The 13,752-nt window shown below is 25.5% G+C and overlaps 1 protein-coding gene across 1 annotated transcript in view; it reads right to left on the bottom strand.

The window, feature by feature from the left end:
- LOC113373346 (CTL-like protein 2) overlaps nucleotides 1-13,474 on the bottom strand; it is a 52,619-nt gene extending 39,145 nt beyond the window's left edge. Inside the window, exon 1 of the mRNA XM_026613657.1 lies at nucleotides 13,397-13,474. The gene's annotated coding sequence lies outside the window, so the exon portion shown is untranslated. The remainder of the gene's footprint in view (nucleotides 1-13,396) is intronic.
- Nucleotides 13,475-13,752: the final 278 nt, after the last annotated feature.

The following is a 13,752-nucleotide window of genomic DNA, read 5'->3' as shown; positions in this document are numbered from 1 at the left end:
TTTAGTATATGATAAAGTTAACAAATAAAAATAAATCTATATAAACTTTTGATTACCAATTGTGTTTTGATCCACAAGTTGAAGCTCCTCCAACAAACATAATAGAAAGCATTTCAAAAAATATTTAATTTAACTTTTGAGTATGGTTCGAGTCAAACCTCAAAACCAACTCTTTCAATGCTCTTTTTTGTCAATCCTCTTTCAAACACGGCTGCAATATTTGTAACACACACGCACATATAATTATATAGAACACATAAAATTTCCACTATTATTATTCAATTTTAGAGTATTTTGATAAATAATATTAATTATTTATAACACACGCTCATATAATTATATAAAACAAATAAAATTTTCACTATTATTACTCAATTACTCAAAAACTATGACATATAGCGTCTATTGATAATGCTGAAACCTTAAAGGACGCTCCGTGCCTACAGCCTACAGCCGACGCGACGAAAGAGAAAGGGACAAACATATGCGTTTAGAGGTCTCAAGCCGTGCGCGTATGAGTGCGACATGTTCGTGAACCGTTTGTTATACCTGCTCGAGTCCTTTGGGTTTGAGACGTCCCGTTGCATATTCATAGGATATTCATAGGATATCGCGATATTAGGAGATTGTGAGGACAAGTGGGACATTCCCTGGCATGTCTTGTGCTGTCTGGGCATATACATGTATATTTACATTATATTTACATATATATATATATATATATATATATTAGTGATGTGCCAAGTCGAATCAAGTGATTCGAATCATTCGAATCAAGCTTTTAACGACTTGATTCGAATCAGATTTTACTTGATTCGAATCAACTCGTATCAAGCCGCGAAATATTTACTGTGATAAAACATGTGTGAACACAAATTTTCATAAATATAAAAAAAATGTTTTAATTTAATTCAATATTATAATAATATAAATAATAATAATAATAAATATAAAAAATAATAATAATAAATATAAAAAATAAATCTTGAATTAAATCATGCGAGTCACCCGGCTTTAATACGCTTAAATGTATCACCCGACTCCAATTTATATGACTTTAACCGCATTCATTGTCTAACAATACCATCCGAGTTCCTATGACTCAAACCGACTTATCCCGACTTCAAGTCGTTATGAATTGATTCGAGTTCCTATGACTCAAACCAACTCATCCCGATTTCAAGTCGATATGAATTGATTCGAGTTCCTATGACTCAAACCGACTTGAAGTCGATATGAATTGATTCGAGTTCCTATGACTCAAACCGACTTATCCCGACTTCAAGTCGTTATGAATTGATTCGAGTTCCTATGACTCAAACCAACTCATCCCGATTTCAAGTCGATATGAATTGATTCGAGTTCCTATGACTCAAACCGACTTGAAGTCGATATGAATTGATTCGAGTTCCTATGACTCAAACCGACTTATCCCGACTTCAAGTCGTTATGAATTTATCCGAGTTCATATGGCTCAAACTGAATCATACCGACTTGAGTTCGAAACATGTGTCCGCGTTTCAGCGTATCGACTTATCGAGATGCTGTGCGTATGGGTCTTGAGTGTTTGTTTATTTTTGACTAAGCGCTGAGAGCAAATTTGTTCATGAAATATCAAAAACTCATTTAGATAATAAATACGCGATTTAAATTTTAATTATTATCAAAATAAACTACACAACGAGTTTTATACACATACAAAATTATCATATTTTAATTATGCAAGTAATGGCAAATTCACACAAATGAAATAATATCAATCTTTACAGTAGAGTGAGTAGAGGATTGAATTTTAAATCATTCGTAAGACCCCTGTAGATTCAGCCCCCTGTTTAATTAGATCTAAACAATCAATAATATACACATGCATTCTTTCAACGTAAGATTAAGAATATTGTTTTATATGCTTTAGTGATAGAGAAGTGTTTGGTTATATTTTACTGTAAATTCACTTGAAATATTAGTTATATTTGTAGCTAGTTTATTATTATTATATATATATACGAGTATATATATATATATATATATATAATATAAATGTATTCATCTCTGCACTTTTTGGAACTAATTGCTTACTAAATTAATTATTTCACTTATAAAATTATTAAAATGATATTATTTCTTCTCTTAAATTATATTAGATTGTCAAATATCTCCCTTCCGCCTTTTTGTATTATAAACAAATAGCAAAAAAGCGGAAGGGAGATATTTGACAACCTAATAATTGCTCATATATGAACTTGATTCGAATTGATTCGAATCATGATTCGAATCAGGTTTTTTTCTGATTCGAATCACTCGAATCAGGAAATTTTCGAGTCGGCACATCACTAATATATATATATATATATATATATTACCAGTTTATCTACCCCAAAAATCTTTCGTAGTTTTAACTCCCTATAATTTTCTTCCAACGTGGAAAAATACAATTCGGTTGAAAATTGAATAATAAATGGAATAAATGGTATTATCAATGGAATAATATGTATTGATGAAGATGATGATGATGGCCAAGGGGATTATTTTAATGCATCTATGCAATTTGCATATACATATATATATATATATATATATATATATATATATATATATATATATATGTGTGTGTGTGTGTGTGTGTTTATTTATACTAGCAAAACCGGGCACGCTTTGCTGTGGCTACATTCTTATTTTCTTTATATAAAGATGGGAACGTTAAAAAGTTGCTATAAGATTTCACAGTATTTTGATTTGAAATTGGAAAATTTTCAATACTATTGACTAAAAAAAGTCTAATTAATAAGAACATTTTTTTGCCAAAAATTTGTAAAAAAAAACTACAAACTTATTAATGAATAACTCTTAGGACGCGTTGACTTTTAAAATATAAATTTTATACATGTTATACATGTTATATTTTATAATGTATAATTTAGTATGTAAAAATCGAACGTCAAAATTGAGATATATACCCAAAAAATTTACTTTAGCAAACTAGAATAATTTAAATTTTAAAAAGTAGAATTAATTAAATAGTCTAATACTATTTAAAAGGATTCTTATGGTTTAGTTTCTAAAAGAATAAAATTTCATTCATATATTCTTTTTTTGTTGCAATTTTGTAAATAAGTTAGACAGGGATTTTTTACAAATTTATGATATTTACTATATATTATTCCATTCATGATATTCTTTATTTATATTCTTTATTTTTAGCAATATTAATTTTAGTTCAAACCATAAAATGTTTGTATATATAAATATGGTAGAGTCTTGGATTTGTAAATATTTTGTAGAGCTTCGAACAAAGAATCCAAAAAGTAATAAAAAACAAGAAAGTTTTTTAAAAAAACATTTATTTATTTACTGCCGACGTTTCGGAACTAGGTACGCTTCATCTTCAGGATATCAATCAAGGAACATGATCTTGATAAGATTTAAGCAAACAATATGTTTAAAAAAAGAAGATGGATTTTTTAATTAATAAAATTACAGTTTTCAAGTAGCGCACGTGTGACTTAAAATCAGTTCATTACAAACAGCCGATCTCATAACATCGAGAGAATGATATTGTTTGTGTCAAATAACAAATTTAAAAAAGACATAACTTATAGAAAATTTTGATTTACAAAATTTACCTATTCGGCTAAAAAGTAACTCATAAATTCATTTTTTGATAAAATCCTTTTTAGTGAAAAAGTGCTAACGTATATTCAATCATACAGGTAATTAATTCAATTTTTTCATTAACTTTTTCTTAAAACTTTCCAAATTTTCAAAAATTTTTATCATATTTAATATCCTGCTATATAATCCACTCATTTATTTTTATCATTTTCATTTTGATCATATTATCATATTTCTGTACATTATTGTGTCAACTATTTTATTAATTAAAAAATCCATCTTTTCTTAAACATATTGTTTGCTTAAATCTTATTAAGATCATGTTTCTTGACAGATGTCCTGAAGATGGAACGTACCTAGCTCCGAAACGTCGACAGTAAATAAATAAATAAATGATTTTTTAAAAAACTTTGTTTTTTATCACTTTTTGGATTTTTTTGTTCGAAGCTCTACAATATACATATATATATATATATATATATATAATTTATATGGCAATGAGAAATGCAACATCGCGTGTTTAGGGCTTAATTTTAATGTTACATTTGAACCAAAAACTTTTCACCCTTCGAAATTTCTCCTAAATAACCCTGAACATTGTAATAGGCTTGTGCCACCTTTAAGTCGAAGAATTACTCTAAATAAATATTTATACATATTATATATATATATATATATATATATAAATATATATAATATATATATAAATTAATCATAACTGTTCCAGAGTTACAGTATTTTTTTCTGGTACAGTTTTTAAATTACAGTATTGTTGTGCATTGCGTGCAAGTAATGATGCAATTTCAAAATGCTTAAGTCGAAGGCATATAAATACTTGAGCATTTTATAATGGCCTTATACATACATACATACATACATACATTTACACATTTAAAATGTATAAAGCTTAAAGGTCGTTGCACTACATCATTCAAAACATTACTTTTCTTAATGGTGCACATACGTGAAACTAATTATGAATTGTTAGTTAAAAACAAACGAAATGACCTCAGGATGCGATACAAAAGTATCAATACCATATGTAGGTTTTGAGACAACTTTAGGGTGTCAATATACAAGTATTTACAGACTTACAGCAGGGTATCTCAAATTCCCAGGTGAACTTACTATAATCACTGAACTATTAGGTTGTCAAATATCTCCCTTCCGCTTTTTTGCTCTTGGTTTATAATACAAAAAGGCGGAAGGGAGATATTTGACAACCTATATTATATATTTGGATTGAATGTTAAGAAACATCGATAGTTTTATAATTTTTATTTATTATTTAATTGACTGACCATTAGATTAATATTGAAAAACTATTAAAATGTACTATATATTTTGTTATTTAAAATGTTAAACATACATGATTTCAATATTAGTTCGTAAATTTAAATAAATAAAAATTGCAAGAAAATTTTGTCAAATAAAAATGATCTGCTGTTCAAATTTCAATCCAGTGGATTTGTATAAAAGCCACAGCAAAACGTGGCTAGATTTGCTAAAGTATGTATGTATGTATAATATATATATATATATATATATATATATATATATATATTTATGTAGAAGTAGAGTTTATATCTATTATGTCTGAGAAAATTGTACTGTGTAGTAAAAATCGACAATAGTTGACCATCACATAAAATTAGCAAACAATGAACTTCTGTGCTTTTAACGATGTATATAAAATTTATATATATATATATATATATATATATGTATGTATATATACACATTTTTATATGTAGGGGACGTTTTAGTCTGTTAATATTGATCTGCTCTCATGCCGAGAGAGAGAGGCTGGGAAATGTCCTTGAACCCAAGAATCATAATATTGTATATATATATATATATATATATATATATATATATATATATATATATATATATATATAATCAATTTTGAAATAAACCACTAATACTATTTTTGCTAAATCAAAAATTCCATTCAAAATCCAACGTCTTAAAAATTTGGTTATAAAACCAATTGTTAAGACTGCGACTCAAGTTATATCGGTGAAACTAGCCAAAATTTAAAAAAATAAAAACAATTCTAAAAATACCAAACAATTTTAAATTGTGCTTTTAGAACATATTAGCACATTAAAATATCATACATATAAACTTTTTTTTAATTAGGCTTAAAACGTTTTGAAGAGAATTTATTGATTTTTTTTTGTTAAAAATAAACTCATAATTTTAGACTTCATAAATACTCATAATGGTAAACATATATAACTCGACGTATATACAAATAGAATTCGTTTTGTTATTGAATTTAGGGTGTAAAATTTTTCAGATTTTAATTAATTTAATTTAATTCAGGTAAAACAGACATAAAATATTCTCAAAACGTTTAGATCAAGAAGAAGACTTTTAGTGTAGAAAAATTAAATCATATAGTTTATATATACTTACACGTGTGTATATATATATATATATATATATATATATATATAAATTTAAAGTTGGAATACATTTCATTACGTAATGTAACACATGCGAAGGTCGTAACATCTTTATATTCAATTCTATTGCCAGAATTTAAATATACCGGATATTATATATATATATATATATATATAAATATATATATATATATATATTGGTATATATATATGTTTATATGAACTTCTTTGTTATTCATATTAGTGTAGAATCCGCAGAGTTCTATTATATGTTATAAATTGTAATATTAGGCAAAATTTTTATTTCGAGATCCAATTTGCTCGTCAGTAAAGTCCTATTTTTATTTTGTAGATTTACATTTAATTTGCTTATCAGCAAAGCTGGTTAAAAATCCGTAAAAACCGTAAAGTCCTTGCTTCAGTATTATTATTATTATAATTAGATCTGATTTTTTTTGTGACAACATAAGTAGTAGAAATAAAAAGTGTATTTTTATATTAAAAAAAGTATTTACTTTTAGCTTTTTCGATAATCAGTTTTCTCACCAGTAGACTTTCAAGTTAGTATTTTTTATCCATTACTATTTACTTGCAAGTGAAATGCTCTTTCGTCTAATTTTGAAATACGGTTAGAGATTCAAATCAGTAGAATTCCCATTTCACCATTTTCGGCACTATTTAATTTTATCTAGATTCCTCATCTTATGATGAGATTTATTTTCCTTGTCAGTAGAGTCTGTTTTCTACATTCAGAGCTTTATATTTAATTAATTCTTCACTATAACCCTGTATTTTTTATATCTTTTTTGACACGAAGAGATTCCTTCTTTTTTCCACCGCTTTCAATAATAAAAGGGACAATAAAACCCCCGTGAATGTAATTAATTAAATTCCGTCACCTTTTAGTAATTATATATTGTACGTGAGTGTAATTGAATTAAAACAAACAGTGTTTGCATGCGAAAAAATGCCCTCTAATATAATTATTAGTTAGACGATGATATCAACTTTACCATTGTCATGCCATCGCCCTCGACTGATATAGATCTACCATGAAATGATACTATTAGCAAAATAAAAAATTAAAACAAAAAGGACTCTACTGACCAGCAAACCGAATTCCGAGATCCGTCTCAACTATATGGGTAAACTAGTGGTTTATGGCATCGTGCCTTAAGGCAAATTGCTGGTACTACCTTAACGTAATGAAATAAGAGAGAAATTTTAAACGTTTTCAAAAATATTATTACAAATACTGTAACTTTCATTATTTTTGCAATCTTATTGTTATATCTGAGCAAATCAAATGTAAATCATTTGAATCAATTTATCTCCAGAACATTAACAATCGTCATTTCATTTCGAATTCAATTTAAAAAAAAATAGTTGCCTCATTTACACAAAATTGAAAAAGTGCTCCCGTATAGTCACAGTCTAAACGCATTTGCAAACAATTCTGTGCGATATTTTTACTTATACTGTGCTTAGCTTTGCGGCATTTTCACATTTTTCAATAGTTTTCACAAAATTGGAAAAGTGCTCCAGTACATATAAACAGTATAAACGCACTCGGGTAAACATTTGTACCAGAGTGGCGCTTAGACTGTGCTTAGCCTGGGCAATTTTTTGAATTTTTAATCCAAAATTACAAAAATATTTTTTGAAAAATAAAAAAAAGATGTAATAGTTTTTCATCCTCAAAAGCAATTGTTTTGTCAATACGAGCATAAAGTTCTCTAGATCATTCAAATCGGACGCTTAGTTCACTCAAAAACTGCCATTTTTTGCACATTTAGCTTGATATCTCCGAAACGACTGGACCTGCCTTTGCCTAAAACTAATAACCACTTCTCTCAATCATTACAAATTAAATGTTTTTAGATCATTCAAATCGGATACTTCGTTCTTTCAAAAACTCAATTTATATTTTCTGCACTCATTGCTCCGCATCTCCGAAACGGCTGGACCTGCCTTTTCCAAAAACTAATCAGCACATCTCCCTATCAATAAGAAACAAATCGAAAAATTAGATCCATAAATACATACAACCACACACACACACATCCATTGTTTCTGAGGTATGCCAAAATGTTCAGAAACCTTCAAAACGTCGAGAAATGCAGAAATTTTCAATTTCGATTTTTGGACGATTACAATAACTTGCACTAAGAGAAGTTAAAACAAAACTCTACTAACGAGCAAACTGAATCTTTAAATATACACGGCCAAAAAATTCTAATAACTAGCAAATTAAATTAAATAGTAAGGTATAAGAAAAGGTTTCTATTGATGAGCAAAATTAAATGCTCCATTTTTTGTATGGTTCCCTACGAATTATAGGCATGGACTATAAAAACGAAAAATTAGACATGTTTAATTCTTGAATCAAAATCATCGTATAGTAGACAAAACCAATTAATAAAATTGATCACAAATAGGTTGAATGCTTACCAAATCAATTATTGAAGACGTGTGTAACCTTGATAGAAAATGCCCTACATTCTTATGGAAACATTTCCTTAATATATATATATATATATATATATATATATATATATATATATTGTTGTGCCTCTAAATAATTCAGGAGCTAATTTCATTAATGGGTGAGCTTGTATGTAGGTAACTAGGTCAAGTAATGTACCTACAGGTGTTAAACATATCATTAATTTTATAAATTATACAACCGAGTGCATTATATATATATAATTAACAAACTAGGTGTAAGTGGCATGTTGCTTTAAGGCAGGTTGCATGAGCTTCCTAGAAATAATCGACTTAATAAATAAGAATTGAGGTTTAGCTCAGACCAATATTCCTAACTTCTATGATATTTTAAAATTAATCAATTTATGGAAAAATCCAATTAAAGTAAAATCTATTCATCGATATAAACTGTTTATGAAAGAAATCCATTAATCAAAAAAATATACTGGTGGAAAAATTTATTTGTCGTAAAATCTATGTATAAGAATCTTGATTATTTTATAGAAAAATTCGAATTTCGAAGGACTTAAATGAGGAAAAATGTATAAATAAAAAATCTTATATATAGAAAATTTTGTCTATTTAATAAATTTAACGATTTTCGTATAAATTCTAATAAAGCCCTCTATTTTTTTCATATGACAGCAACTGTTACTCGATTGAGTTTCTTCAGAACAAAAGCAATGGACAAAACCTATATAAGAATCTTGATTATTTTATGGAAAAATTCGAATTTCGAAGGACTTAAATGAGGAAAAATGTATAAATAAAAAATCTTATATATAGAAAATTTTGTCTATTTAATAAATTTAACAATTTTCGTATAAATTCTAATAAAGCCCTCTATTTTTTTCATATGACAGCAACTGTTACTCGATTGAGTTTCTTCAGAACAAAAACAATGGACAAAACCTATATAAGAATCTTGATTATTTTATGGAAAAATTCGAATTTCGAAGGACTTAAATGAGGAAAAATGTATAAATAAAAAATCTTATATATAGAAAATTTTGTCTATTTAATAAATTTAATAATTTTCGTATAAATTCTAATAAAGCCCTCTATTTTTTTCATATGACAGCAACTGTTACTCGATTGAGTTTCTTCAGAACAAAAGCAATGGACAAAACCTATATAAGAATCTTGATTATTTTATGGAAAAATTCGAATTTCGAAGGACTTAAATGAGGAAAAATGTATAAATAAAAAATCTTATATATAGAAAATTTTGTCTATTTAATAAATTTAATAATTTTCGTATAAATTCTAATAAAGCCCTCTATTTTTTTCATATGACAGCAACTGTTACTCGATTGAGTTTCTTCAGAACAAAAGCAATGGACAAAACCTATATAAGAATCTTGATTATTTTATGGAAAAATTCGAATTTCGAAGGACTTAAATGAGGAAAAATGTATAAATAAAAAATCTTATATATAGAAAATTTTGTCTATTTAATAAATTTAACAATTTTCGTATAAATTCTAATAAAGCCCTCTATTTTTTTCATATGACAGCAACTGTTACTCGATTGAGTTTCTTCAGAACAAAAGCAATGGACAAAACCTATATAAGAATCTTGATTATTTTATGGAAAAATTCGAATTTCGGAGGACTTAAATGAGGAAAAATGTATAAATAAAAAATCTTATATATAGAAAATTTTGTCTATTTAATAAATTTAACAATTTTCGTATAAATTCTAATAAAACCCTTGAATTTTTGCAAACGACAACAACTGTTACTCGATTGAGTTTCTTCAGAACAAAAACAATGCACAGAAATAGTGTGTCATTGTGTCATCATTTTTCAAAAGAACAATGATACTATATATATATATATATATATATGTATATATATATATATATGTATATTATATTATATTTCAATAACAAACAACGTAATACAATGTGTACTTCATTCAATTATATCGCACGTACACACTTTGTGTTTACAATTTATGAAATTAATTTTGCATTTTCAATACACATTTTTAAGTATACAGAGTTGCTGTAGGGTTTTATGATGTAAGAAGATATTATAGCGCAATTAATTTTGAACAAATTTCTCAAATACATCAATTAAATCAATCGAATGGTTTACAAGTTACAAGATAAATAGTAAATAAATTCCCACATACTGATTCTACGGTACTATATTTAAAAACGTTCTAATTTTTTATTTTTAGGTATACCGAGTTGCTGTAGAAATTTATAATGATACAACATTATATAGATCATTTAATTTTGAATGTATTTATCTAACACATCATTTATATTGATCGAATGGTTTAAATCGTATAATTAATGTAAGAGATAAATGCACATTCGAGGCATACGAGATAATTTTCCATTTTCAAATGCGATTTTAAATTACAACGAATTGCTGAAAGACATCTTATTATTCGGCATCATAGATTAATTAATTCTGAACAAATTCGCCAAATATTCCATTTATATTGAACAAATAATTTAAAAGTTATCAAGTTTTAGTAAATGAATGCATAAACGCTTCCGAAATCAACTGTTAGTGATGTCAGCAAGTCAACTAACATAGTTGATTTTTAAATGTTATTTTAAAGTATACCGAATTGCTGTAAGTTACAACAATATTAGAAAATATTATAGATAATTTAATTTTGTCCAATTTTATCAAAAACATGATTCACATTAGATGAAATATTTAAAAGTTACAAAAGTTATATTAAAAAAAACACCCAAAATATTTACAAGCCCTACAATAATGAACCAAATTAACGTTCCGTCTTCAAAAGCAATTTTCAAGTACACCGAGTTGCTGTAAGTCATTATGGTATTAGAAAATATTGTAGGAAATTTAATTTTCCACAAATTCACCAAAAACATAATTTACATTAGACAAACTGTTTAAAAGTTACAAGAGTTATAATAGAAAAAACACCTAAAAAATTGCAAGACATTTCCCCTATAATATACCAAATCAATGATCCGGTTTTAAAAGCCTTTTTGGAGTACACGGAGTTGATGTATGTCATTCTGTTATTAGAAAACATTATTTAAAATTTAATTTTGTCCAAATTTACCAAAAACATAATTTACATTAGATGAACTGTATAAAAGTTACAAGAGTTTTAAATAAATGCACAAATGTAATGTCAACTCTCACAATCAGGTAAAGTGTGTGAACTAGAAATAGTACAGAAGTTTAATACATAATTATATATATATATATATATATACACATTTCCTTTCCTTCAATTTTATTTTTACCAACTATTATTATGTAAAGATGACCTCATGCTGTCTGTATATATCGTTCAAATTAGTTCTTCGTCTTTAGTAATTGCCTTGAATAACTTTTATGAACTATAATTACACACAGCAAGGCGAATGAGTAAACCGACATGACTATTAAATTATTTACAAGACTTTTTTCAGTATTTACTTTCTTAATTCGAGAACAGACTGAAAAAAATTTTTTGAAAAGAGACGCCTTAAAAGTTACATATAAATAAACTAACTGATAGTAATAGATATATTTTTGAAGTAAAACTACTCCTAAAGAAGTTTTACTTTTTGTACTTTTTGTACCAAACGATTTTTAAGTATTTTCTATTTTGTCAACGATTCAATGATGAATTTGCATCTTATATTGTACACTATTTTGACAGGATTTTATAAAATTTGATATAAAAATTAATCAAAATGATTTATCTTAACTGTCAGCGCGTCCATATTGAAAATGAAACGTCAAATAAAAAGGATTATTATATATTATATTAAGTAAAGTATTATTTATATGTTTTTAAATAAAAATTATATAAAGTAAAGTACAATTTATATTATACTTTTGACCTGTTATCAATAAAACAAATATAATTATGTACTTATTATAAAATTTAATAAAATAAGTGTTTTTAAATTAACTTTGATCAAACTTCACTATGGACAACTAACTGTCAACCTTGTTGAAATTAAAATAAATTATTGTTAATAAATATATTTCTATTTACTTATTGTAATAATATAAATTAAATTATAAGATGACATTTTTTTAAATTTATCAAAAACTTTACGATTTTAAAGTCAATTTTAAAAATTTCAAATTTGTTAAAAACAATCATGGCTGCCATGTTTAAAGTGAACTGTCAAAAAATTGTATTAAAATTATTAAGTAATATTTATTTAAAAAAAAGTATATAAAACAAATATTAATTAATAAAACAAATATAATTGTGCACTTATTATATAATTTATTAAAATAAGTTTAATTAATTTAACTTTGATCTAACTTCACTATGGGCGGCTAACTGTCAACATTGTTAAAAGTAAATTAAATTATTGTTAAATATATTTCTATCTACTTATTATAATTTTATAAATAAAGTATAATATGCTATTTTTATCTTAATTTACCGAATATATTAAGATTTTAAATTATATTTTAAAAATTTTAAAAGTTTATTAAAAACAAACATGGCTGCCATGTTTAAAGTGAACTGTCAAAAAATTTAAATATTATTTGATATTATTTATTTATAAAATAAAATGTGTATTGTTATTGGATTATTACATATTGCTAATTTAATTACGAGTAAAAAAAAATTAATAAAATAATTATTTAATAATTTTCAAAACAAAATTTTATTTTATTCAATAAGCATCTAAATAATATGAATTTTTGAACAAAAATTGGTAAAATGCATCAATATTTTTATGTAAAATTTAACAATAAGCGTGAATTAATACAATCCGCAATAAATTCAGTTTCTAAACTCGAAAAAAAAATTAAGGTTATGGTTGTTATAAAATTTTAAAATAAAATTCATCAAAATACTTATTCATTTTGTCTACAACTATTGTATTATATATAATTTATCTATCATAAAATAATTAAAAAAGACTTACTTTTTCAGTTATGCATAAATCCAGAGAATTTAGAACACAATTTCTAAATTTCTTGTTTGCCAAAAAAATAGTTCACTAACACTTTATAGTATTTTTGGAAAGTTTTGTGGTACACAAACACTAAACTATCAAAATTATCAAAATAAATTTCACACTGAACTGATAAGATAAAATAACATTTTAAAAATATTTTGAGCAGCTGCTTTATAAACATATATATATATATATATATATATATATAATATATAAATATTTATATATATATATGTATATATATATATATATATTTATATATATATATATATATACAAATATTATTTTAATTATAATTAATATATAAATTAAATAAAAACGAC

This window comes from Ctenocephalides felis, unplaced genomic scaffold (assembly GCF_003426905.1).
Source record: "Ctenocephalides felis isolate EL2017-DRISC unplaced genomic scaffold, ASM342690v1 CF-g0.4_SCAFFOLD_00845, whole genome shotgun sequence".
Lineage (NCBI taxonomy): Eukaryota > Metazoa > Arthropoda > Insecta > Siphonaptera > Pulicidae > Ctenocephalides > Ctenocephalides felis.
Note: the sequence above shows the minus strand (reverse complement) of the source record. Positions and strands in the feature narration are given on the sequence as shown.